Source organism: Eumetopias jubatus, unplaced genomic scaffold (genome assembly GCF_037043125.1).
Source record: "Eumetopias jubatus isolate StellerSeaLion01/CBP00866 unplaced genomic scaffold, mEumJub1_p1.0 scaffold_15, whole genome shotgun sequence".
In the NCBI taxonomy this organism is placed as follows: domain Eukaryota; kingdom Metazoa; phylum Chordata; class Mammalia; order Carnivora; family Otariidae; genus Eumetopias; species Eumetopias jubatus.
Window position 1 is genome coordinate 3,750,133 of NW_028274821.1, and position 24,130 is coordinate 3,774,262.

Genomic DNA, 24,130 nt, shown 5'->3' on the forward strand with positions numbered 1-24,130 from the left:
CCCTACTCCTTCAAACAGTTAAAATGGTGAAGTCTGTGTGGTGTGATTTTTCCTTCAACTTAAAACAATTTGTATTAAAGTGTACCTAGTGCTGTCCCCTACCTCTGGAGTTTGCCCTTTTGTGCACCAGTAAAATTTTGCTATTTCAATAGCTGGAGCTGAAGAGTCTTATTTGCAGCCTGAAGCATCTTAACAGATAGATCATGTGTAACTTGTGTTTTTGAATCCGAAAGAGATGAAAAATGTAAAGCTTGCATTCTAAATATTAAAATGTACAATGTATCATCCACACATTCTGTACATCTATAGTTTGAAAATGTGTGTCACTAAATTCTGGATAAAGGTGGTGAAATCTTCAGGGCCCAACTACCCAGAAAAAAGAAAAAAGAGCCCTCCCTCCCTCTCCCACGTCTCCCCAGGAAAAAAGGGAGGGGCAGAAAACAAAAATGTAACAGTTACCAAGAGTCGCCAAACAAAAAAAGGAGAAGCACTCAGCCAGACAAACTTGGAAAGGTGCTGGCTCATATGAAAAACGGAAGTTGGTGAGGTCACATCCCGCCTCCCTGAAACTGTATCTCGTGAGTCTACAGAATCCTCACAGTTCTCCCTCAAATCTTGAGTGGATAAAGAAGAGTCATCGCATATTCTCAGTTTTTCCTGTTTTTGACTATGGGGTAGTGAAAATGGCCGCAGCAGGGATGAGCAGAAAAAGAAAAATGTCAGCATCTGGGCATGGCTTTGTCACAAGTGTGAAGACCGGGGCCCCACAGGAATTGGGGAACTGAACTGATGCCCAACGGTGCCTCCAAAGAAGTGGGTGAGCTCCTCCTTTTCCCTCTGCCAGCGAGGAGCGGACGGACCCTCCTGCATCCAACCCAGGGTCCTGTGGGCAGGGGGTACCCCCGTTGGCACAACTCATCTTCAGCTAAGCCTATCCCCCAAGGCTTGAAGGCTTTAGAAAATTAGGCATAAAAGGAATATGAAGCCCCAGAACTGTAGCCCTGAAAGAGAAAGGACCTGCCATAAGGATCAAGGAGCTGTCACCCTCCGAGGAGCAGAGCAAAAGCAATTCTGGGAAAACCTTTCCAAGCCAGGGCAAGGTGAAAACAGTGAAGCAGTCACCACGCTAACAAGGATAAAGAATCAGAATAAAAAGACAAAGAATAAAGAACAAAGAACCAGAATGGTTGGGACCTCTGGACATCAACACTTGAAGCAAGAAACCAATAGAATAATGACTTACAAAATGTAAAGAAAAACAATTTCTGAACTAGAATTCTTTACAGTCCAAACCATTGAACTCGAGGGTAGAACCTTTCTGGATAGATATGGAAGCTCTTTAAAATACCTGTACTTCCATATCTCGGGAAACAAACAGAGAGCATGTTCCTCCAAAGTGATGGAATAAACTCCTAAGGAAGAGAAAGGCACGAAATATGAGAAACTCAGACTCCAAGATACAAGAAAAAGGAAAGGAGGCAAAGAGCAGAAATAGAAGAAATGAATCCTTGAAAAACAGCAACCGTAAGTTGACCAAAATTGTGCCCAAATTTCCAGCTCAAATTCCTATCACCTAGATGGTCCAAAGAAACCAGAAGCTGAGAATTTACCTTCAATTGTCAAACACTAGTTTTACCCTGGGCTTCCGACGGAAGCAACGGCAAATCGTCTCTGTAAGAAAACACGGAGACTCCAGATGCCAATGAACACGGCAACACCAGAAACCAGGCGTGTTTACTATTCTTAAAGAAGAAAAATAAAAATCTGCAGGAAGAGGAGACTTCATTTTTTTAAAAAAAAGATTTTATTTATTTATTTGACAGAGAGAGAGAGAGAGAGAGAGACACAGCAAGAGAGGGAACACAAGCAGGGGGAGTGGGAGAGGGAGAAGCAGGCTTCCCGCCGAGCAGGGAGCCCGATGCGGGGCTCGATCCCAGGACCCCCGGATCATGACCCGAGCCGAAGGCAGACGCTTAATGACTGAGCCACCCAGGCGCCCCAGGAACAGGAGATTTTAAAAAGTGACAGTGTGGGGAGTTCCCAAGACCATCAGAGTCCAGGGTTTCACTAGGGAGGCTTCCAGGACTCCGAAGATAGTCACAGCAGAGATTTTCTAGGTGAAAGATTAACGGCAAAGTGGGCAGAAGGAGAAGACCCGCGGGGAGAAGGAAGAAAGACTGGCAGAAACGTGTTGACTTTTATTTATTTTTTAAGATTTTATTTTTGGGGCGCCTGGGTGGCTCAGTCAGTGAAGCGTCTGCCTTCGGCTCAGGTCATGAGCCCAGGGTCCTGGGATGGAGCCCCGCATCGGGCTCCCTGCTCGGCGGGGAGTCTGCTTCTCCCTCTCCCTCTGTCAGCTGCTCCGCTCTCCCTGCTTGTTCGCTCTCGCTCTCTCTCTCTCTCCCTCTCTCTCTCTCGTGGCAAATAAATAAATAAAATCTTAAAAAAAAAGATTTTATTTTTAAGTTGTCTTTTAGAGAGGTTTTTCCCTGGGTATTTGTGTGATGATTTTAACACTTTTTTTTTTTCAAAGTCATCATAAGCATGCAAAGTAACTTTAAAATGCCTCGAAGGTGAGAGGGCCAGCATCAGTGCAGAATGGCGGTGCATGAGAACGGATCTAGAACCTCATCACCACAAGCCACCCCTAGGGAAACACATCATCTTCCTCCACACCCGGCTTGCTCTTCTCATGCAGACTCAAAACAGGTCCTGGTTGTCCATTTCCAACAATATTGCCCACTCTGGAAAACTCCTGTATCCATGTTCTACAGGCTCTGTTGAGAGAACCCTGGCTATTTCATTGTCTGTTTGAAGCACAATTAAGTCCACTGCTTAACAAACAGAACCATAATAAAAATCCGTCACTTGAGTTAAAAATGAATGGACTAGAAGTCCAGGTGGGAAAGACAGAGGGGCACCCATGAGTGTCCACACTCCCCATCACCTTGTATTTCTCCACAGCAGTTATAATCTAACTCTCTATATATTTAATTTTATTTTTATTTTTATTTTTATTTTTTGGGGGGGCTCGGGGTATTAAAACACCTACTGCTAACTGCTGTTACCAAGAATCTGCGGGGCCGGGCACTGTTTAATGGGAAATTTTTAAAGAAGGCTGTTCAACCGAAGAACGAGGAGAGGAGATGGGAACTGGAGGCTAAGACAGGTGTTTTTAAAATATTTTTTTAAACTACGGTAAATATTAAACTTAATTTATTTAGCTCCAGGCATGAGGACCGGTTGCGGGTGGAAGGAAGCAAGTTAAACTCACTGTCAAGAACCTTGAAATAAGGAGAGCCCTCAGAAAACACGGCGTTGGAGAAGCCGGGCCCGTCCAACGGTGCGCAGTGAGGTCTGGTGTTCACCTAGAGCCCGGGGCAGGGTGGCACAGGGCCTTGTGGCCACAGGTCAGCAGGGGTGTCTTGGGTTGGTGACCGGCAATACACCACACAGTGAGCAAGACTGTCTTCCCAAGCCATGGCTCGGAGAAATGGGCGCGCCCCTTACAGCTGTCGGTGCTTCAAAGGCCCCGGCGGGAGGCTGGCGAGGTGGCCCCCTCGAGGTTCCTGTTGTTGGCAGTGCCCCTTGTGGTATAGGAGGGCCCCTTCTGCTGCGCCTGGGAGGCAGGGCGCGGGGGCGCTAGGGGCCCTCGGAGCCTGTCCTGGGCGCTGGGGCGCTGGGGCCACTCAGGCGCAGGGGCGGCAGGGCGGGCCGGGGGCGCGGGGGCGCCGGGGGCACGCGGGCGCAGCGGCGGGGCCTGGGGGGGGCGGGCCCGGGGGCTGGGGCGCGGCGGCCCGGAGGAAGTGCGGGCCCTGCCCGGGCGCATTAAGGAAGTTGCCCAAAATGAGGAAGCGCCTCGCGCTGGGCGGCTGAGGCGCCTCCAGCCGCGGGAGGAGCGAGGAGGAGCGGGGACGAGCGGGCGGTCCCGCGCTGCGCCCCGAGCGGTCCCGGCCCCGCGCCCCGCGCCCCGCCCTCGGCTCACCTGGCACAGGTAGGTGTGGCGCGCGCTCCCTCCGCCCGGCGGCGGGGACGCGGAGCCCGCGGCCACCCTCGCGCGGTGGGGGGGGGGGGGGGGAAGGCGGCGGGGGAGATGCGGTCGCCGCTCCCCGGGCCCGGGTCTGTGCCGGCTCCCGGGCTGGGCAGATGCGCCCAGGGCCTCAGGCCCTTGACAAAGGAGGGACGCTCAGATTGACTCTTTTGAATCAGAACCGGTAGGTGCTGCCATCTTTTGTCCTAAACCCAGTGCGTCTGGGGGTCGGGCCCGTCCGGGCAGCGCGAGGCCGGGCGCGGGCCAGGAGTCCCTGGGCGCCAGAAAGCGCACATTTTCGTTTGGCCATTTTATAGATCCCCTGGAAAATTCCACCGTATTTATGGGAGTGGCTCAAGGTGCAAATGCTTCTGTGCCTGCAGAGGGTTTAATATATCCACGCCTTTTCTTACGGAAAGAAAGAGCGGTTGCATAAAAACATGAAACTTTCTTAGCCACCGCTAAAATTTAGCAGGATTGCTGACTGTGACACGTTCACATGGTAAAGTAACTTACTTGGCCAGTAAGGGACTTGGAGAGCCAAGTGTAGCACCCTGTAAGTTTGAGTTAAATATCGTTTGGGCAATCCGGCTCCAAAACGTTAAGCCCATCTACATTACTGTACAAAGGCAGTTCAGTTTTAGGTTTACTCGAATGTTCGAGAACTAGAAAGCCCGTCACTGGAGAAGTTACAGTTTGAATCTTTTGTTGCAGGTTATTTAGTTATCAGTTTGCCTGAATCACCGAAGATTCCACTGATCCTTAGCAAACCTTAACTAGCAGGCCTTCCTTTCCTTAAACCCTGGAAGCAGGTCAGCGAGTGATTAGGAGTTGGAGATGCCCCACATCTGAATTTTCTAGTTAAAAGGGAGTTCATCTCGTGATGACTTGGAATTCCTGGAAGAAATGGAAATGATTCTAGAGGCTGAAGTCTTTGTGTTAGTAAGAGCAAATTCATTGCTACTAGGAAGACAACATTTCAATTAAATGCAACTGAATTCATTGATCTGCCTCGCCCCCCCCCAAAAGTCCATATAGTGCACGAATATATTTATCCTTGAGCTAAAACGTCGAAAAACTTGGAGAGTATTAAGTGTTTTAAATGAGAAATCTTGTCTGTTAGAATTATTTTATCAGACCGTTTTGTCTCTCCTCCATTATACTTTTGTTTTGATGTGTTTAGAGAAATTTTGCAGTAAAATAGAAATGGATTTGAATTCTCTGTATGTGGAGTGCTTTCATAGGTAGGCTTTTATAAATAGGCTTAATAACTAGAATGTTTTTAATGTTTTGAGCTAGGATAAAAATTGAGGTATATAGTTTAGGTCTTACCCTTTCCCAAGGGATGAAGTTGACAGATAATTTTATTGCTAGATCTGTATTAAGAAATAACTCACTCTAGCCTTCTTCAGGCTCATATTTAGTATTCTAAACACAGGTCTGATTTCTCTGTTTTTATTTTATTTTCCTTTTTTTTTCTAATTTCTCTGATTTTACACCAAAGACTTCTTAGTATACTATCACTTACGCAGTACGTTGCACGTCCATAATTATTTTCCAAAACCCTTGTGCTGATATGTTTTGGAATCGTGTGTTTTTCACAAGTTAGAATTCAAATTGAGACTCTAAATTTCAGCACTGAGAAAAACATTTCTCAGAATTTAGAAAGGTACTGCTCCCTGGGCAGCCTCCTAATTTCCCACTCGTTCATATATCTGCACTAACAGTGTGACCCGTCTCGCTCAGTGGAATAAACAGACTATAAATAGCTCTGTATCTGTTTAGGGCAGATGTTGTCACCAAGTGAATTCCCTAAAACTTACCTCAAAACCTTGTTTCTCTGAGCTTTTGCGCATTAGGACTTAAGGGACCCTTTAAGACTCCTAGGGGCTATTGTTTACTTTCGGAAATAAGTTGCATTTCTACTGCGCAGTAGCTCACACCTTCTGCGATTAAATGGGCAATTGTGCCTTTTCGGGGAGTGTGAAATAGCAAAGACTTCGCTGAAATTTCAGTGGTAACAATCACAGTACAGATCCCAGTGAGAATAGGATGTTTCAGCCTTCCTGATAAACGGTGCTCTCAAACAGCAAGGGTCCCGAGGTCGATGATTTCAGAGCGAGATCGCAGGGAGCGTACTGCCATCCGTTATAGCTTCAGTGTGTCTTTGGAAGAACCACTGTTTCCTGTCCCCTCCACGCCTTGCTCGCTGTCTGTGCCTAAGGAATGGCAGAGTACTTTTCCCAATCCGAGCTAATTTTTGCTTCATCCTCACCCCTCTCCCCCGGATTCCCATTTGCAAGTTTTAACATTTTCTTCCCTTTCTGGATTGGTTTCCCTGTGAATGAGTAGAGAAAGAAACAATGAACTCTTTAGGCCCTTGGGGGAGAATTATTTTTTAAACGTTCACGCGCTGAACTTTTTTTTTTTTTTTTCTTTTAAAGCAATTGAAATCGAAAGGCAGAGTCTTGAGAGACTGGAAATAAAATTGCCCAAATTAACGGTGTGTCATCTCTTGCTCTTCTGCCTTGCATTTCAACAAGTCGGTCCTTTTTCACTTAGAAAAGCAGGTTTTTGTTTTGTTTTGTTTTTGACTAAGAATTGTGGAAAGATTAGTATGAAACTAGACTGAGCGGATTTGAATGGAGAAGTTCATTCATTCATTTGGGTGTTATATTAGCAGGCACATTTTCCCATGAGCTTATAGTTTTGTCTGACAAAATGTTGGCTTGTATTCATTTGAAAATTGTTTGCCTTCATAAGTTAATTATGTAAGTTTTACCCTATGGATCTTGAAAGGTGGTTGCATTGGAACCTTAAATGCAGTCAAACTTAGCTAAGGCCTATAAGATACGAGTACAGAAAAGAAAGGTGAGGTTGTATTACGGAGGTTTAACGAATCAAAAATGGCTCTCTCTTGATCTGTCCATTTCTGGAAACCACCAGAAATGGGTTTTGGAGGCTGCCAAAGGCTGATGGTTGAGAGGAGGGAGCAGGTATTGAACAAATATCAGTGACACCCCAATTACGAAGGAGGGTGGACTAGCAGCTTTTATGACGATGGTGTCTGGTCAGCAGCATCATCGGTCCTGAGGTACCTCCCTCTGACACTGGGGTCCTGGGTCCTGAGGCTGGAGAAGGCGCTACCCCCCTCAGGGCTGTGCAGGAGCATTGGAAGGGGCCCAGGGCGGGAGGGTAAGTGAGGCCCAGGCCCAGGGATGGTCAAAACAGTGGGTGGGGGAGTGGGGAAGGGTGGCCGAGGGCCCTGGGCCCAGTTTTAGGAAAAGCCACAACTTACACGTTGGCTTGTTTATCTATGCCCTGTGTGGCTGCAACGAGCGCTGAAATGTCCAGCGTGTGACCTTCTGCTCTCCCACTACAGCTGTTTGTCTTAACTGATAAATCTTCATTGCATTCTGGTCAGTCTGATAATTTCTTAAAGCTGTGTGTGTCTGCCAACATGTCCTGGAAATGCGTTGGTGTGGCCAGAGTTGAGTTTTGCTTTTATGAAATTCTACTTTATAACAATACCTCCCCGCCTTCCAGTGCTGCTCCCCAAAGCAATCTTCTCATCTTTTTAGCCAACAGCTCTTCTAGAATTCTCCACCTTACTTCCTGATAATATGCTCATCTGTTCTTGGTTTTGATGTGTTAGCCCGTGTCTGTCAACTTCCTGCCCTGAGAAAGGAGCACTCGGAAATCCCAGACCACCACCACCCGCGGTAATCGTGCTGTAACTGGGGGCTAAGAAGCCTCTTTGGAATGGACTGTGATGATACTGATTGCTAGAGCGAGGTGTACAATACAGTCCCAGTTTATTTCTTGGAACCCTCTGGTGTTTCTCCTGGGTGAACTCTTGCCTCTGTGTCTTTTCAGGAGGCTCTGTGCCTATGACAACGTCTCCCCAACTCTCTGACGCAAAACCAGGCCCCTGCACTCGCTTTTCCACTGCGCCAAGTAAACCAGGTGACTGATCCGTTCCACGTTTCTCTTTGTTTCTCTGGAACCCTTCATCGTCTTGCTCGAGTCTGATGGCTTCCCCTGTCTTGCTGCACACATGTTAATAAGGGAAACCTGTCTGGGGAAATGGCTTGACTAAAGACATTTTTCGCAAAGTGCCTGTCAGACGTTTGCTCTACGTTTGGGGTCTTAACATACCTCTGATCAGCAGCATTCATATACAGTGTACCCATTATAAATCCATGGTAATAATTTTTGAAAGCATTTCCTCAAAACGTTTTATTTCTGTAAGATGTATATATGTGTGTATATATACATATGTATGATGTGTATATTATATATAATACATAGTCATTCCAATTTTGGCATCTGCATTTTATATCAGTTTTCCTGTCACCTCTGTATTTGCTGTGACACTGGTGTTTTATTATTCAGTTGATGGCAATATGTATTTTCCCAGGAATGGGGAGCCCACATTGCTTTTTTTCGGATGCTTGGCCTGGATCCCTTGGTCCAGAAGCGTGTGCTGTGTGATTTTAAATGATATTCCCAGGGGAACTTTCCTTGCACTAGTCACAAGATGCTGGATGGAATCATGTTGCCTGAGCAGGAAGCTGTTGGGGGAGGGAAGCCATGGTGCAGGTGACTCGCCCGGGGGAGGGAGGGCATCTGTCAACATACTCACACCTCCGTGGCCATGGGATGTGTTGGTTCTTGGAGCATCTTGGGGATCAGAACTCTTAAAGTCCACTTTGTGAAATGATTGGTGACCTCCTGCTGTCCCTTTATAAGATCCTCAGGTGTTGCTTGGGTGGAGGTAAATGTTGTGGTTATTTTCATCTTAAATGCTAAGAATATTTGAATAATTTGATTGTTGTATGTCTTCCTGAGTATCTTTATCAACAGTGGTTGAGGGGTCCGAAGCTCCTTTGGGTTCAAGTCCCATTCCATTTTGAAACTACTGTTTTGGTCTTTAGGAATGGAACGATCACAGGGGGTTTCATGGTGATGCACCACGGGGACCCCGCGTGCAGTGCCCATTCCTGGCCTGTGGGTAGGATGGACGTGGCCATCTCCGCCTCTCCCAAGGGAGTGGCTGTGAATCTTCTGCAGTCTTGGGGAGAGGCTAGTAATAGCATTCCCAAACAGGTCACAGACGAATAAGTACTATTTCTAAAGTGAGTTCCTCTGACCTCCAAGATGGGAGAAGCTTCTAGCATTTCTTTTTTTTTAATGTGTTAAGTGCACGACATGCCCCAGTACGTGTCCAACAGGGAAGAATTCAGATTTGACAGCACCACTAACACTGACCTTGACCAGCAACCTCCGCCCCAGCCCACCCTCTGTGGGAGAGAGGTGTGTTTTCTTCCAGCCTTGGTCCTGTGCGTTGTACATGTGTGTGCGCGTGTGTGTGTTCTTAACACTAGTATCATTCTGCAACTTTCTTTTTCTGATCAACCACATGCCTGGGGGTGAGGAGGTTTTCCTATCGGTGATCACTGCAATTTATTCCACAGACTAGAAGATAAGCTCATTTACTGACAGACATCTAGGGTTTCCCCCCCGCCGCCAATTTTTGATATTATATTAACACCACGCCTCTCACCAAGTGAGCTAACCGACCACCTAATTTTTATGAACAAAGCTGCAGTGAATGCACTTTTTCTTTCATTTTTCTCCCTTTTGTCCTTTGCATTATGTTTCACAAAACCAGCAGGTTATTCCTCATCTCGAGAAAGATCTTAGCCCTGTCCATCCTGTTACAAAGTCCGTCTGCAGAAGCTGTTATATTCCAGCAAGCAGGTGGTTAATTTCTAAGGAATGTAGTTAATCCCTTATTCTTTTTAACGATACATTTGGCTTTTGTGGTTTTTCCTAGTGGTTCCAGCTCAGACACTGTCTTCTTACTCCATAGCCTCTGTCTCCCTCTGGCTTCGGCTCATCTATTGGCTCATTTGGTGCCTTTCCTTAAGGGGGCGAGCTTTCCTGCTGTGCTTGGTGTCTCTAGGATGTGTGCTGGTCTTTTTTTTTTTTTTTCCCCCCCCGAGGTGCCCTAGGAGTTCATTTTCTGGGTCTGCATTTGTTCTGTGGCTCTCACTGAGCCTGTGCCCCTTTCGATAGGAGGGGTGAGGTTTGCACGAAGCAGGAGGAACCAGGAACGAGGAACCAGTGTGTGGGCTGCAGGGGCTCTCTGCTCTTCGGGGATGTGGCCATGCCCTGCCTCTCCAAACGCGTGTCTTTCCTGCAGAGGGACTGCTTAGCAGGGAAGGGGGGCAGCGACCGAGGAGCTGGAGAGGTTTGGGCAGCCTGGCTGCTCCGAGCGCCCCCACCCCTGCCCTCCAGGGCTCTGGCATTCCCAGGGCACCACAGCCTCGGGCCCGCTACCCCTTCACGGCTGCCCTGCTCCAGCACCTGGACGTGGTTTCCCTCGCCAGGCTGAGCCCATCTTGCTTTGTCTTTTGGGGTGGGCAGCAGCTTGCCGTCCACTGGCGGAATGCCTCCTTTGCTTCCCATTGTGGTCACGGACTCACAGTCTGTCTTACTGTCTTAATGCTGTTTCTTGCCTTTCTCGGCATTTATAGCTGCTGCACAGGCTTGGAGAAACACTCCACCACTTCCTTTTCTTAGCAACTCCGATCAGCTGATGGTCATAGCTGTGGAGGATGTGACAGCAAGGAGGAAGGAGGGGAGCTCGCTAGAGCGGCCTGCACTACAGGCCTGGCGCGGCTTTGGGGTTCGTGGTGGCCGGGGGAGCTGTGCCAGGGGCTCAGGCAGGAAGTGCACCCAAGGAGAGGGCTGCCTTGTCATGTCCGGGCTGACGATTAGGATGTGGCCAGTCCAGAAGCATCGCTCGCTCAGAAGCAGGTGTAAGGATGCACCCGGCGTGAGGGTGGGAGGGGGCTTGGGGACCATCTCACTCACCTGCTGAGAAGGTGAAGTGACTTATCCAAATGTTGAGGGGTGTCGCTGGATTTCGAAGCCTAAAACCGATGTGCGGCTCATCCAGACCCGTGATTCTTACCTGCTGCACTGATAAGGCACGTGCAGGGATCTGCCATGGTGCCTAGCGAGGAGGTGGAAAGTCCCGTCCGTGGACCTGAGGAAGTCCAAGGAGGCAGGGCGGGGGCGGGGGGGGCGGGGCATGAGCTCAGTGCGCCAGCTTTGTGTTGGGAAACTAAGCTAATTCAATAGCAATTGGACAAGTCTTAAATCCATGAGAGGTTAATATGAGAACGTCGGATGCTTTCACGTTTTGGCTCCTTTCAACACACGTGAAGCTTGCTTCCAGGTTTCCCATCAGAGTAAACCAGGGCCACATGGAAGCTAGTTTGACAGGGCTCCCCAAGGCACCGTCTACACCGCAGGCTGCCCCACAAAGGGAAGAGTCGCTGCTCCCTGCGGGCATTTCTGCCACCAGGGCTGGGAGGGAGGTCAGGAGGCCTCCTGACCCGTGGAATGGAGCGGGGAGAAGGGACGTTTTCCAACTCAGTGGCATCCAATTGTGGGAACACTTGTGATGCAGGTGGAACTGAAGTGGTCCCATCAGAGGAAGCCAGCTCACGAGATGCTGGGAAAGGATGCACTCTAGAAGGAAGGCAGAAGGCCATGTGGGGTTCCCACCAAGGGGCCACCAGTGTCTGCAGACCCACACACACAGACACACGCGAGCGCACGCCAGTTAAGCCTTCCAGCTTGTCTCTTCTAAGGAAACTCTGGAAACAGCGTGCGTATCCATCCAGAGAAGAGTGGTATTCGTTTGCTAGGGTTGCTGGAACAAAGGACCAAAGACTGGGGTGGGGGGGTTACATAACGGTTCTGGAGACCTGGGGTCTGAGATCAGGTGTCAGCAGGGAGGCCTCTCTCTCTGGCTTGTGGATGGCGTCTCCACCCTGTGTCCTCATACCTTCTTCACTCTGTGTGCCTCTCTATGTCTTAACTTCCCCTTTTTATGCAGACGGCAGTCATAGTGGATTAGGACCCACCATAATGGCCTCACTGGAACTTAATCACCTGGGTAAAAACTCTCTTTCCAAATAAAATCGCATTCTGAGGTCCTGGGAAGTCAGGACTTCAACGCACAAATCCGTGGGACGTGACGGGCCAGCCTGGCTCCTCCTCATGGTGACCTGCCGCCGAGAGCACAAGAGGACGCCACGGGCCTCACCATGAGAAGACACAGGGACACAAGGAAACACAGGGTGGGTAAGGGGGGACAGGATCCATGGGCTCCTAAGACACAGGTGCAGTGGATAGTGGAGAAACAGGCCCGGAGTGTGGAATGTTAGCGCAAGGCAAGCGGGGCATCTCCCGTCCGTCAGGGAAGGGAGCATGGGCTATTAGTTAGTGGCCGTGGAAAACCTTTACTTCTTATACCAAAGTAAGTTCCGGGCTGCGCAGAAAATGAAAATATAACAACAAGATCGTAGAAGAAAAACTTGGGCAAGTTTTTAAATAATTATGGTGTGAAGAAGGCCTTTCTAAATATGATAGAAAATACGAAACCAAGGAAAAGATTGATGGGTATCATTTCCTAACATTTTAAGCAAGTCTCTATACAAACGATAAAGAATGTATAAACAAGTGACAAAAACCCTGCAAGAGATTTATTTTCAGTGTCCATGGTGAAGGACCAATAGCCTTGCCATGTAGTGAGTTCTTCCAGATCAGTGAGAAAAATGAACACAGTCCAATAGAAACCTCCACCAAGGATACAGACAAGCAGTTAAAAGGCAAATGAGCCCAACGTGCATGGACATACCCTGCCTCTCTGCAGTGAGCGTTGATTTAAGGGTCTGCTGTGTGACAAGATGTGGGGGAAGAGAGACACTCACACAGGTGGACGCAGGCAGGGTTGTCTTCTGAAATTTAAAACACGCATGTGCTTTGACCAAATAGTTTCACTTTTAGGAACTTATTACACATATAAATTCACAAAAGTGAAGCAATATATATGCATACAGTAATTCGTTGCTACATTTCATTTTGTAATACCAAAAAAAAAAAAAAACAAAAAACAAAACCCAAGAAAGGAAAGGAAGAAAGAAATACACATCACAAGAGGGACTGGTTGAATCGAGTGTGCTCTGTCCATGCCTTGTAATCCTGTGTGGTGGTCTTTTTAAAAATGTGGGATCTTTGTAGACCAAAATATAAAGATGTCCAAGTTATAGTCGGTGAAAAAGCAGTTTGTGGTATATCACTATGTATTTTCTAAAACACATTCATATACATGACGATGGAGGCCACGTGGATTATTTACCAAATTTAGATGGAGGTCTGTCCGCTCAGGTATGCACAGCACACGCCAAGTACGCGGCTCGGTCTGGAAGCAAAGGCACCAGCTATGAGCAGCTGTTACCTGGGGAGGGCAGTAATATCAGCTTAGAGAAAAAGTGAAATGCACCTTTTGACTCTGCATACAGAAGTTTTTGGTATTTACAGTGATATTGATAAAATGAGGAGGTTTGCTTGGGCTGAGACTGGAGGAGAGCAAACACAGGACAGAGCATCCGCCGTGACTGGATGTCGGTCCCCAAACAAGAAGGTGGGCCTCCAGAGCTTGGCCGGCTTGCTCAAGGCGGTGCAGCTGGGGCCCTCCCACCTGCCTCCGGCCATCGCGCAGGCTCGGTGCGCCCGCTGATGCTCAGGTTGCCTCCACACATTCGGACGTGGTCTGGCAGGTGGCCTGCCTTTGGACGTTCGTGAAGGCCCCCGCCCCTTCCCCCACCGAGTGCAGCAGCTGAGGTTGAGAACGGGTGAGCAGGGCTTTAGAGCACGCAGGCACATCTTTAAAGCCTAGCAAAATTGCCGTCGAGTTTGAATGTATTCGTGTGCTGGGCATAATGGCAGTTGTGCATGCCTTTGATTGCAAAGACTCTGGTCTGTCTGCACCTGTGTATGGGTGCGCATGCATGCATGCGTGCATGTGGGAAGAGCCAGAGCTCACATGTCTTCACACTGTGGACACCCCCTTCCTTTTGCACTTGCATCACAAGGTCCAGATGTCTGAAGTTGGGGAAGAAGAGGTGTGAGCCCGAATGTCAGGGCGTTCTCTGCACAAGCCGGCAGACTGGTAGGAGGTGCAAGCACGCGGAATGATTCTCTGGGAAAGAATGTGCACCTGGGTCTGATAGAAACACTGGCCTGTCGCATTTTCTGCGTGAGGGCATTGCACGGTTTCCATTTGTCAGATGACTCTTCAGCATGACTCCAGCTCCCCTGTACTTACTTGAGATGATTTTTTCCCATGAGAACACGAACAGTTTTGCTCTGGGTTGAGAGCTGGGGCCCTGGGTTCTTGGTGACTGTGGCTTGGCTTCGGGACCTTGCCGACTGTGGCGGGTGGTGACATGGGGCCCGCTGTCGCTGTAGGCCATTTGGGGACAGTCTGTGGCTGTGCTTTCCCTGGGGCTGACTCTGTCCATCCATACATGCACGTGGGGCACGGAGCTGTACTCCCACGGGGAACTCCCAGGACTCATCCCATGTGCCCATGTTTATATTTGTAGCAGAACTTTTAGGACCACTCCAGCTCCTGGGGGCAGCGTGGTTGGCAGAGGCAGACCAGGCACGTGGGTCTGGAGTCCATCATTCACGGAAACTTCTTAGGTTCTTTCTTGCTTAGCTCATCTCCAAAATGAGGCTGGAGGATTCCAGGTGCAGGATTCTGGGGCCCGCAGATACAGGATTCTGGGGCCCGCAGATGCAGGATTCTGGGGCCCGCAGATGCAGGATTCTGGGGCCCGCAGATGCAGGATTCTGGGGCTCACAGATGCACGGTGCAGAGCACCAGCGTTCTGGCTTGCCTGCGGGATGGTCGTGGCTCAATGCGGGGAAATCCAGGAGTTTACATAGTAACCTCTCTTCGCCCGGGGAGTGGAAAAAAAGGGGTCTTTTAGGAGCAACATGATTTTAGAAGCTGGTGGGAGGGTCACAGGAACAGAGTGGCCCTTACTGGGCAGTGTCACTTTCACTCTGAAGCAATCGCACTGCTCTCTAGCAATGCATCTGGGAAGCCTGCTGGGTTTCACCACGCAGCAAGTGGAGGATGTTGTCCTCCTGTGCTCAGTCATTGGACAGGAACACCCCCTCCTCACGGGGTCATGGCCTCCCTCCTGCCCTAAAGCACTGAAACACTTAACACTTCGTGGCATTATCTGGGGCCCTGTCATGCACTTCTAAAACTTCCATTTGGAGACTGTGCTACAGACATGTCTGCATGCTCTGTGTTCCTAGCTCGGCATCGCTTTGTATGCACACATTTCAATGTATCACGTATGCTTTGGATACAGTGACTATTTGCTATTTGGTATAGGTATTTGGAGTAAAATGTGTCTCTCCTTAGTAAAAAGAAAGCCCACACTTGGCCTCAGGAGGAGAAATGTCTAAAAGGGACAGATGTCTCGAAGTAACTTTGCAGGATGATCCCCACCTGTCCCATCATGTTGCACAGGGGCTCTGCTGCTGACACCAGACCCAGGTGAGGACAGAGGCCTTTCCCTGGCTTCCCTGACAAGGACCGAGAACCGTGTGGTTCCGTATAGTGCCACCAGCCACATGTGGTCATTTACATTTCAAGTCCTTAAAGGGAAATAGAGTTTTAAGATCGGTCCTCTGCCACACTTGAAGCCATGCATTCAAGGGCAGGAGCTCCCCCCCCCCGCCCAGCGGCTCGTCGCTCCGTGGGGGGCAGAGAGTGGAGCAGCCTTTCCCTCATGGCAGCACGGGCTAGCCCCATGCTCTTTCTTGCTCTTTCTTCCCGGAGTCAGGGGACACAAGCTTCTACCCCCTGCCCCCGAAAATGCTGCCTGTGGAGAGTGGATTGCAACAGTTGCCACTTTTCCACATGTGGACCTGGATCCTTCCTGTTTCCTTAAAGGGCTCTGACCCCAGGGTGCCCACATCCTTCCGATGAGACCCAGAGTCTTGTCCACAGGATCTGGCCCGGCCCAGTCATCTGCATAGTGACATTTACACTACAGCCTTCCCCGACACACGCATGCACATGCATGTCACACACATGCACAGAGCACACACGTCTCATGTGTGGACATAAGCATGCACAACAGAGCATGCACACATGCAGGCACACCCCACACAGAGCGCACCTATCACACGCATTGCAGGTACACACACACACACACACACACACATCCGGATAGCCTAGCTCAGTGACAGGTCAGTAATGAGTCGCAGAGAGATGGAGTGGTTTCCAGTTGTTGCCCTGGAGCAATCCCGAGGGAACACAGCCTTAGAGAGAGTTACTAACTGATGTGTCCTTGGTTAAGCATACTTGGTTCAGTATAGTTCTGGAAGAATCAACTAGTTTCTTGTTCAAGAGGATTTTGAGGTAATGGAGAAGACCTTAGTACTTGTTCATTACTCTGCAGTTAAAAAAAAAAATCCAACATCATTTTCTCAAAATATTTGGGATCCGAGTTTCTGTCCATTTAGAAAGGGACGTCTGAAGAGGGAACACGTTCCAACTAAGGCAGAAGGAAGAAGATCATGCAGATCCCGTGCCAGAAAGCAAGGTCTTTATTTCCGGGAGCATGCACTGTGTGCTCACGTGTGCTGAGCAGAGGGGCGGGTGTCCTGGGGAGGCAGTGCTTGTGGGAGCCTGTGACTGCACAGGTGCCCGTCCCGCCAGGTGGGACCGCCCAGCTGGGCGCTTGTCCCTGTCCCCGAGGTGCCAGCCCTGCCTCGCCCTCCGTCCGTGTACTTGGCCTGTTTCTGGGATTCCTGTGCTGCTTCTTTGGGCGAGAGATAAAGCAGCACAAGATAGCAATTCTGAAGGGTTGGGGAATTCTAGACCTTCCTTTCATGATTCAGCCTGTTGTCAGGAAGTGTAGCAACACGGGCTTCCTAAACTTAGCTCGGCGCCCCGCCGCCCGCCTGCGCCACTGACAAGGCGTCCAGGGGCGAGAGGCGCTCTCACCTGCGGGACTGTGTTCGCGGTGCTGCTGTGTCTGAGGATTCGGGGTGAGGATCCCCGTCAGGGCAAGGGTGTGCCGGAATGCCGCCTGCACACTGCTGCCTCTTCCCCAGCCATGTTACTGCTCGCTGCCCGGGGCCGGCTCTGTCTGGGTCGGCGTGGAGCCCCAGAACCTTCGGTGCAGAGGCGGCCGGCCCGGAGCAGCAGTTCTGTGTACCCCCAGCGCCAGCCCCCCGGCTGCACCAGTCACCTGGAGAGCGTCCAAACCCCACAGATGGCTGGCCCCGCCCCAGGAGGCTCTGAGCAATTTGGGGCTGGAGCTCCATCAGCAAGCACTTTAAACAGTGAATCACCCAGGCTATTCTAAGCTGTAGTCAGGGTGGAGAAGCATTGCTGTGGTCTAGAACTTCCTTGGGTTTGTTAGTCGAGCTTGCTCAGGAACGCAGACCTCTTAGGATTCCTGCGTGAGGAACGCCTTGGGCAGCAGGTGTCCTGGGGCTCCGACACGGTGGCGGTGGCGGGCACAGCGTCTGCACCACGGACAATCGTCTGCAGTGGTTTTGAAGCAGGCATCTGGAAGGGGGGGTAGCCCTGCTCGGGCCTTCCGATTCCGGGTAGACCATCGGAGCCTTCCTACCATCCATGGCACTGTGGTCCATGGTCCATGTGCCCCCGCCCCCAGCCGCAAGCCCACTGGACCATCTGGCCCCTCGGGATCAGCTCCCGTCCTCCGGCCTCGAGGGTGGCCGGGGAGAGCTCTGAGGTCGGTCATTCAGGCTCCCTGATAGGCTCCCGGGCTAGAGAATCCAGGGGAGAAGTCCTCTGGTTTCTGAAAAGTGACTTGAAGTAAACCTCTAAACGTCTGTTCCGTTCCTTCATTGAACTTTAACGCTCTGGGGACATAGATCTTGTCTATTGGGGTCTCCTTTGTCTTTCTAATGTTTTTGCGCTGAATTCTTAGTGGATTTGCCTTTCAACTTTCTCGAGCTACTCCACCCTGTCCTTCGTGCGCTTCCATAACCGAGCGCCTGTTCTCCCTCTGCTTTCCCGCCTTCCCCGACCTCTGCCACTGACTTCCCGTGACCCTCCCTGCCTCCCCATCTCCTCCACCAACGTTTGTGTCTCCAGTTTGAGCTTCTGTTGTAACCAAGCGATTATCCTGGTAAGTGCTTTGATCCCATGGCTTTGTGTGTGGCCTTGACTTCATCTGCCCCTTGGGACAGTCTTCCGGTGAATGTTCTTTATGCCCCACCTGTCTGTCTTACTGCTTGTCTCCTTGGGTTCTCTTAGTATCACTGTGCCGACCCAGGGCAGGTTCCTCCCTTGGAAATGAGTCATGTTAGGGAGTGGTCCAGGGTGGATTCCAGGCCAGCAGAGTTTTCCTCTTCTCAGTAATGCTGTGTGTGCGTGCGTGTGTGTGTGTGTGTGTGTGTGTGTGTGTGTGTGTGTGTGTGAGAGAGAGAGAGAGAGAGAATTGGCTTAATATTTGTTTCTTCCCAAGGAGCCTGCCGGCCATTCAGAATCTCTTCTCTGCCCTCAAAACATGGTTGATCCCCCACTGCTCTGTGGGAGCCCTGCTCTGTGGGCTTTTTGCCCGAGGTCTGTAGCTGCCCCCCGTGTTCCCTGAGGGTCTTCGTGCTCCCGGGGTGAGCCTTTGCTGCATTGGGTCCTGCTCCCACAATCTGTTGTTTGGGGTTAGAGGGGTCTACTACTGATTCCCTGGCATGTCTCCTTCTGGTTCTCGTTGTGGGGTTATTTCAGAGAGGCACTGGTCGTGACATCCTTACTTTGTCAACACGCGTGCTATCTGATGTTTTGCTATTTATCTTACAGAACGTTTGTCATTTTTTATTAAACGACTAAGTTTCTGCGGGAAGAGTTAAGAATAAACAGAAAATACATTCAGAATGACCAAAAAGAGTTCATGTGGCACTCTTTGCTTCTACCAGCCTCTCCGATCTGCGTGGCCAAGCAGGGCTGTTTCCTCGGCTGGCTCTGTGATCTCTTCAGCACGTTGGTTTATGGACCAAGTTCCACGAGCCAGGAACCGTGCTAGGTGCTGGGGCTGTTAGCAGTGGCCAAGATCCTTCCTTGCACTCAGTCTGTTTCTGGTCAGACTGCAAAAAACAACAGGAGCCCAGCCCCAGGCCTTGATCACAGATGACCTCGTTTATTCCTCATGACAACCATCTTTTTGGCGGAAATTTTAAATATACAGAAAAGTGCAGCCACACTCATAATTAACAAATGTTGCCATTTTACCTTTTTCTTCCTCTTTTTTTTTTGTTCTGCCCTTATATCTCCTCAAAGAACATTCCACATAAAGTGAAAGCTACATCCTTTGTATGGAGAGTAATTTGCCCAACATCAGAGAGTTGGTGAGCAGCAGGGCTGATGTTCAGGCTCCGGTCCCTTCGGGGGCAAAGGCTGCTCACTCATTCTCTTATTTACTTTGCGCGTTGTCATGTTGTTTTATGTACACAACACTGATTGGCTGGCCTATAGCAAATATCAACCTGTAATAGTGGGCCAGGCAGGCTTGTCTCATGCCGTGGACTGATTTTTGATATATGTATATCAAACCTATGTTTTTGAGGATGCCAGGAAATTTTTGCAGAGCTGACAAATACAGCAAGATGGGGTTGGCAGGAGCGAAGACTAAGCGAGGTTTAAGTTTTGCAATACTACTTCTGTCTCCTTCCCGTTGCATGCATTTTACAATAACTACTTGCCCATCTCATCTGCGTGTGACCGTGGATGCCCTTGTGAATGTTCAGGAAGTCACTCAAAATGGGTGAAGGATGAATCTACAACTTACATTTAGCATCTTCTATAAGACAAGGTACACTCAATCCCCACAAGTCGCAGATTCTGTGTCTGCGAATTCACGTACTCACTGAAATTCACTCAAGACCGCAGACCCGAAGCTCACAGGCTCTCAAGGTCCTTTGCGGACGTGCAGATGGCAGCAGGGTGTTGACTCACCGGGCCACGCGCGCTCCCAGCTGGGGCGGATGAGGCGCACTCTGCCCACATGTCATCTTTGTGTCAATTGAGTCTCACATTTTAAAAAAAAAATTCTGCTTTTTGTTGGTGACTTTGCAGTTTAAACCTGCCTGTGACCCTAGCACTGGAGTGCTGCGTGGTGCCCCGCGGGCGCGAGGCTGTGATGTGCCTTCTGGGGAAAATACATGTTAGATGGGCTTCCTTTGGACAGGAGTTGCCATGTTGCTGGCCATGGGCTCAGTGTTAATTAATTAACAATATTCAATCAGGTGTCTTAAAGCAGAAACACACCTAGAACAAGACTGTGTGTTGACTGGTTGATGGGAGTGTGTGACCACGGACCCCCAAGAACAAGCCTGTGTTTCCTCTCAAAACAGTGGTTCTTTATCCACTAATTTGGTGTTCAGGGCAGCTTTTTAGGACATGATTACCACACCCACGGAGAATTGATTGTATTTCGTTTCTTGTACAAAGCAAGGAAATAATTTTTAAAACCAAGTTGGATTAGACCGTTTTTGTAAAGAGACATGATTTTGAAACAGATGAGCCATTTTACAATACAGCGAAAATCGCTTAGCCCTGCATTTCTTATTAACTAATGAGGTGACAGATTCCTCTTGAGATCCTACAACGTGCCTGGCACCAGGCTGGTACCTGGGGGACATCAGGGAACAGGTGTGGAAGTCAGATCACCAACCTCAGGATTCAAAACAGTGTCGATGACTTGGTATTTCTGTTTAAAAGGGTAGCAGGCCCAGTGGGTTCTCCAAACAAGAATATTCGAATTCTCACACAAGTGGTTTTCTTTTTTTTTAAAGATTTTATTTATTTATTTGAGAGAGAGAGAGACCCAGTGAGAGAGGGACCACAAGCAGGGGGAGCGGGAGAGGGAGAAGAAGGCTTCCTGCGGAGCAGGGAGCCCGACGCGGGGCTCGATCCCAGCACCTTGGGACCATGACCTGAGCCGAAGGCAGACGCTTAACGACTGAGCCACCGAGGCGCCCTCATAGCCGGTATTTCTGAGTAAATATCTTTCTCATAACCAGGGAGTGACTTTATGGCGGGTTTACTTCCAACTGCACAAGTTGGCAACTGACGATGATGTAGTAAAATGCACACCCACTGAGTGGGGGTTGGGGTCCCTGTGGCTCACGCTGCTCAGGCCCCCGGGTCATGGGAGGTCATGTTCAGCACAGGCTGACTCAGAAGGTGGGAGGCAGAAATCTTGGGGGCACATTAGGGCGGCAGTGGGCATTTTCCTTCAGTGGCTCTGTACTGCTTCATACAGCTCAGGGGCAAGGAGATGGGTCCACACCTGCAGCGTGCCCAGGTCCCCACCAGAAACTGGTCCAGAGCTTTGTTTTTTATCAGGTATTTTGAGTTCCTCCAATGCACATGCAATTTATAAACTAGGGGATAGGACAGGAGCTCTTAAATGGCCATGTTGGTGAATTTCTGAAGGCTGACTGTGGACTAATTTGAGAGAGAGAAACTCCCATGGGTTGCAGTCTTAAACAAGGCCTCCACTTGCTTGGTTTTTTCTCTCTAAATGTCTCATTTTAAAGATACCTGGAAAATGTTTTACTCAGGTGTGGTAAGGCACACAGACATGGAAATGACTGTTGTGAAGGAAGAAGTCTTTATGCTCACAGGTCCCTAGAAACAGGAGGTACTGCGTGCACTGCCACACGAGGAAGCACCAGGGTCAGTCAGGAGGCAGAGGGAAATGGGGGAAAGTGGGCGAGAGCCCTTGTCGTGGTTTCTGCAGGAAAGGCAAGCCAGGGTAAGCAGGCTTGAGATCAGCTCTTCTGAATAATTCCACTGGGTTCTCGGGCATAAGGGCTGTCCACATTGCCGGATACCTGGCCCTAGGGTGTGAGAGCCTAGGGATTGGTTGGCTGGGATGAGAAAGGCTTACTTGTAGGAGAGAGAGACCTTTACTGTCTGCAGAAATTGTCCTACCCTGCGAGGGGCGGTCTCTTCTGGGATCGGCAAGACCTAGGCATCGGAACATCAGAAATACAGAAAATAAGAAGAATAAGAAAATAATGGGAGAAATGATTTATACAAGCCTCCTGAGGTTCTTATGGTGACGACTGAGAAAGAGCCCCTCATGACTGGAAAGGGGGGGGCGAGGAATCATTATGAAATGCCCCCAGAGCCTTCCCCACAAGAGGCTCCTATCCAGGGAGAAGACCTTGTCACTGCTGTGTCCCAGCTGAAGCACGGGGATTCTTCATCCTCCACCCCCCTCGTGTCACCTGAAGGCCAAAAACTCACACACCCCGTCATTAATGGGGGTAAGGCTTCAAGTAAATGGATTGGAACATAGACAGGAAACGGAGTGTGGGGCTGGGGAAAAAGGAAGCTAGACCACTGGAGAAACACTTGGGAAGGTCACAGCCTTGTGGCCCTGGCTCACTGAGAGCCTGAGAGTTAATGGCAATGTTAGGGGAAGCTCCCCTTCCTGTGTGCCTTACCTGCACACCGACAGGGCATAGCGTAGCACTGGATGGCAGCTGAAAGAACAAAGGGCAGACAGTCCTCTGAGAAGGGGTAGTCGGGGAAACGCAAAGGCAATAGAGCACATAGAAACAAGACACAGAAGAATACGTAGTCTTGCACCTGTAGCTACGGAAAGCATGAAATCCTAGTATAGGAAGATAAATCCTCACACCTCAGTTCCTATTACCTGATTCAACGCTGCCAGGTTTCCAGGAACAGCAACAACAACAACCAAACCAAACCAAACCAAACCAAACCAAAACAAAACAAAAAAACATTTCCAGGTTTCAATAAAAAGTTACAAAGCATGCTAAAGGGGAAGCAAAACTACAGTCACCACAACAAGGATCCAGGAAACCCACAGAAAGAACCTAAAGACAGAGGGAAAAATCTTGAGAAAAGCCAGAGAGGGATGGAGACCCTATGCACAGAGAAGCGAGAAGAGTTCTTTATGGCAGACTTCCCATGATAAACTCTGCAAACCAGAACTGGCGTTGTGAAATATTTGAAGTGTTGAAGAAGACGACACAGGCACAAGCCTAGACTCATATCTAGCTCAAGTATCCTTCAGGTGCGAAAGAGAAATCAAGACTTTCTTGGACAAACACCCACGAAGAAAATTCCCCACCAGCTTGGTGACCCCACAAAAAAAATACTGAAAGAAGTTTTTGAGGCAGAAGGAAAAGAATAGAGATCTGAAACTTAGACCTGCCTGAAGAAAGGAAGAGCATCGGAGAAGGAAAAAGTGAAGGTAAAGTAAAATATTTCACTTTTCTAATTCTTAATTGATCTAAAAGGCAGATCGTTCGTTTGAAGCAATAGAAGTAACAGCGTACTAGTGGTTCTCACATGTCCCTAAGCGGAAGGAATGGCAGAGCTGTCACAGATGTTGGGAGGGAAGAATAAGTGTGCTGTTAGGAGGTGACTGTACTGTACGTGAGGCAGATAGTGTCATTGGAGAGTTAGACTTCAAATTTAGGTTTCAAGTGTACATTGTAAACTCCAGGGCAACAACTAAAAATTTTTTTAAAAAGTTATGCTGGGAGGATCTACTGTGGAATTACATAAAATGCTTGAGTAAAACCAGAGAAAGAAAAAGAGGGAGCAAAGAGACAAAGAACAAATGCAATGAATAAAAAAGTCACAAGTGTGTTGGATAGCAGTCCAACTAAATCAGTAATCACTTTCAGTGCAGATGTTCTAACTATACCACTTAAAGTACGGAGTTTATTTTATTTTATTTTTTTAAAGATTTTATTTATTTATTTGAGACAGAGAGAATGAGAGAGAGAGAGAGAGAGAGCATGCACATGAGAGGGGGGGAGGGTCAGAGGGAGAAGCAGACTCCCCGCCGGGCAGGGAGCCCGATGCAGGGCTCGATCCCGGGACTCCAGGATCATGACCTGAGCCGAAGGCAGTCGCCCAACCAACTGAGCCACCCAGGTGCCCCGAAGTATGGAGTTTGTAGGAGTGGGTCAAAAACATGACCCAACCATATGTTGTCTATAAGAAAAACCTATCTTAAATGTAAAGACACATGTGGATTAATAAAGGAATGGAGAAGTATATTCCCTGCTAACACCAATTGGAATAAAGATGGAATAGGTACATTAATTTTAGCTAAAACAGACTTGAGAAAACAGAAGACTGTCAGGACTAAAGAGGAGTGTTGCCTAACAATAAAGGATGCGTTA

At 49.1% G+C, this 24,130-nt stretch overlaps 1 protein-coding gene across 4 annotated transcripts in view; it reads left to right on the top strand.

Annotated features, from left to right (window-relative positions):
* The first annotated feature begins 3,860 nt into the window (after positions 1–3,860).
* Positions 3,861–24,130, top strand: part of SYK (spleen associated tyrosine kinase) — a 76,005-nt gene continuing 55,735 nt past the window's right edge. For 2 of the 4 annotated variants that reach the window (XM_028117295.2, XM_028117299.2), the window contains exons 1-2: positions 3,861–3,994; positions 7,907–7,996. The gene's annotated coding sequence lies outside the window, so the exon portion shown is untranslated. Of the gene's footprint in view, positions 3,995–4,194; positions 4,215–7,906; positions 7,997–24,130 lie in introns of those variants that run through there. The other 2 variants (XM_088019275.1, XM_028117297.2) reach the window with 2 other exon arrangements.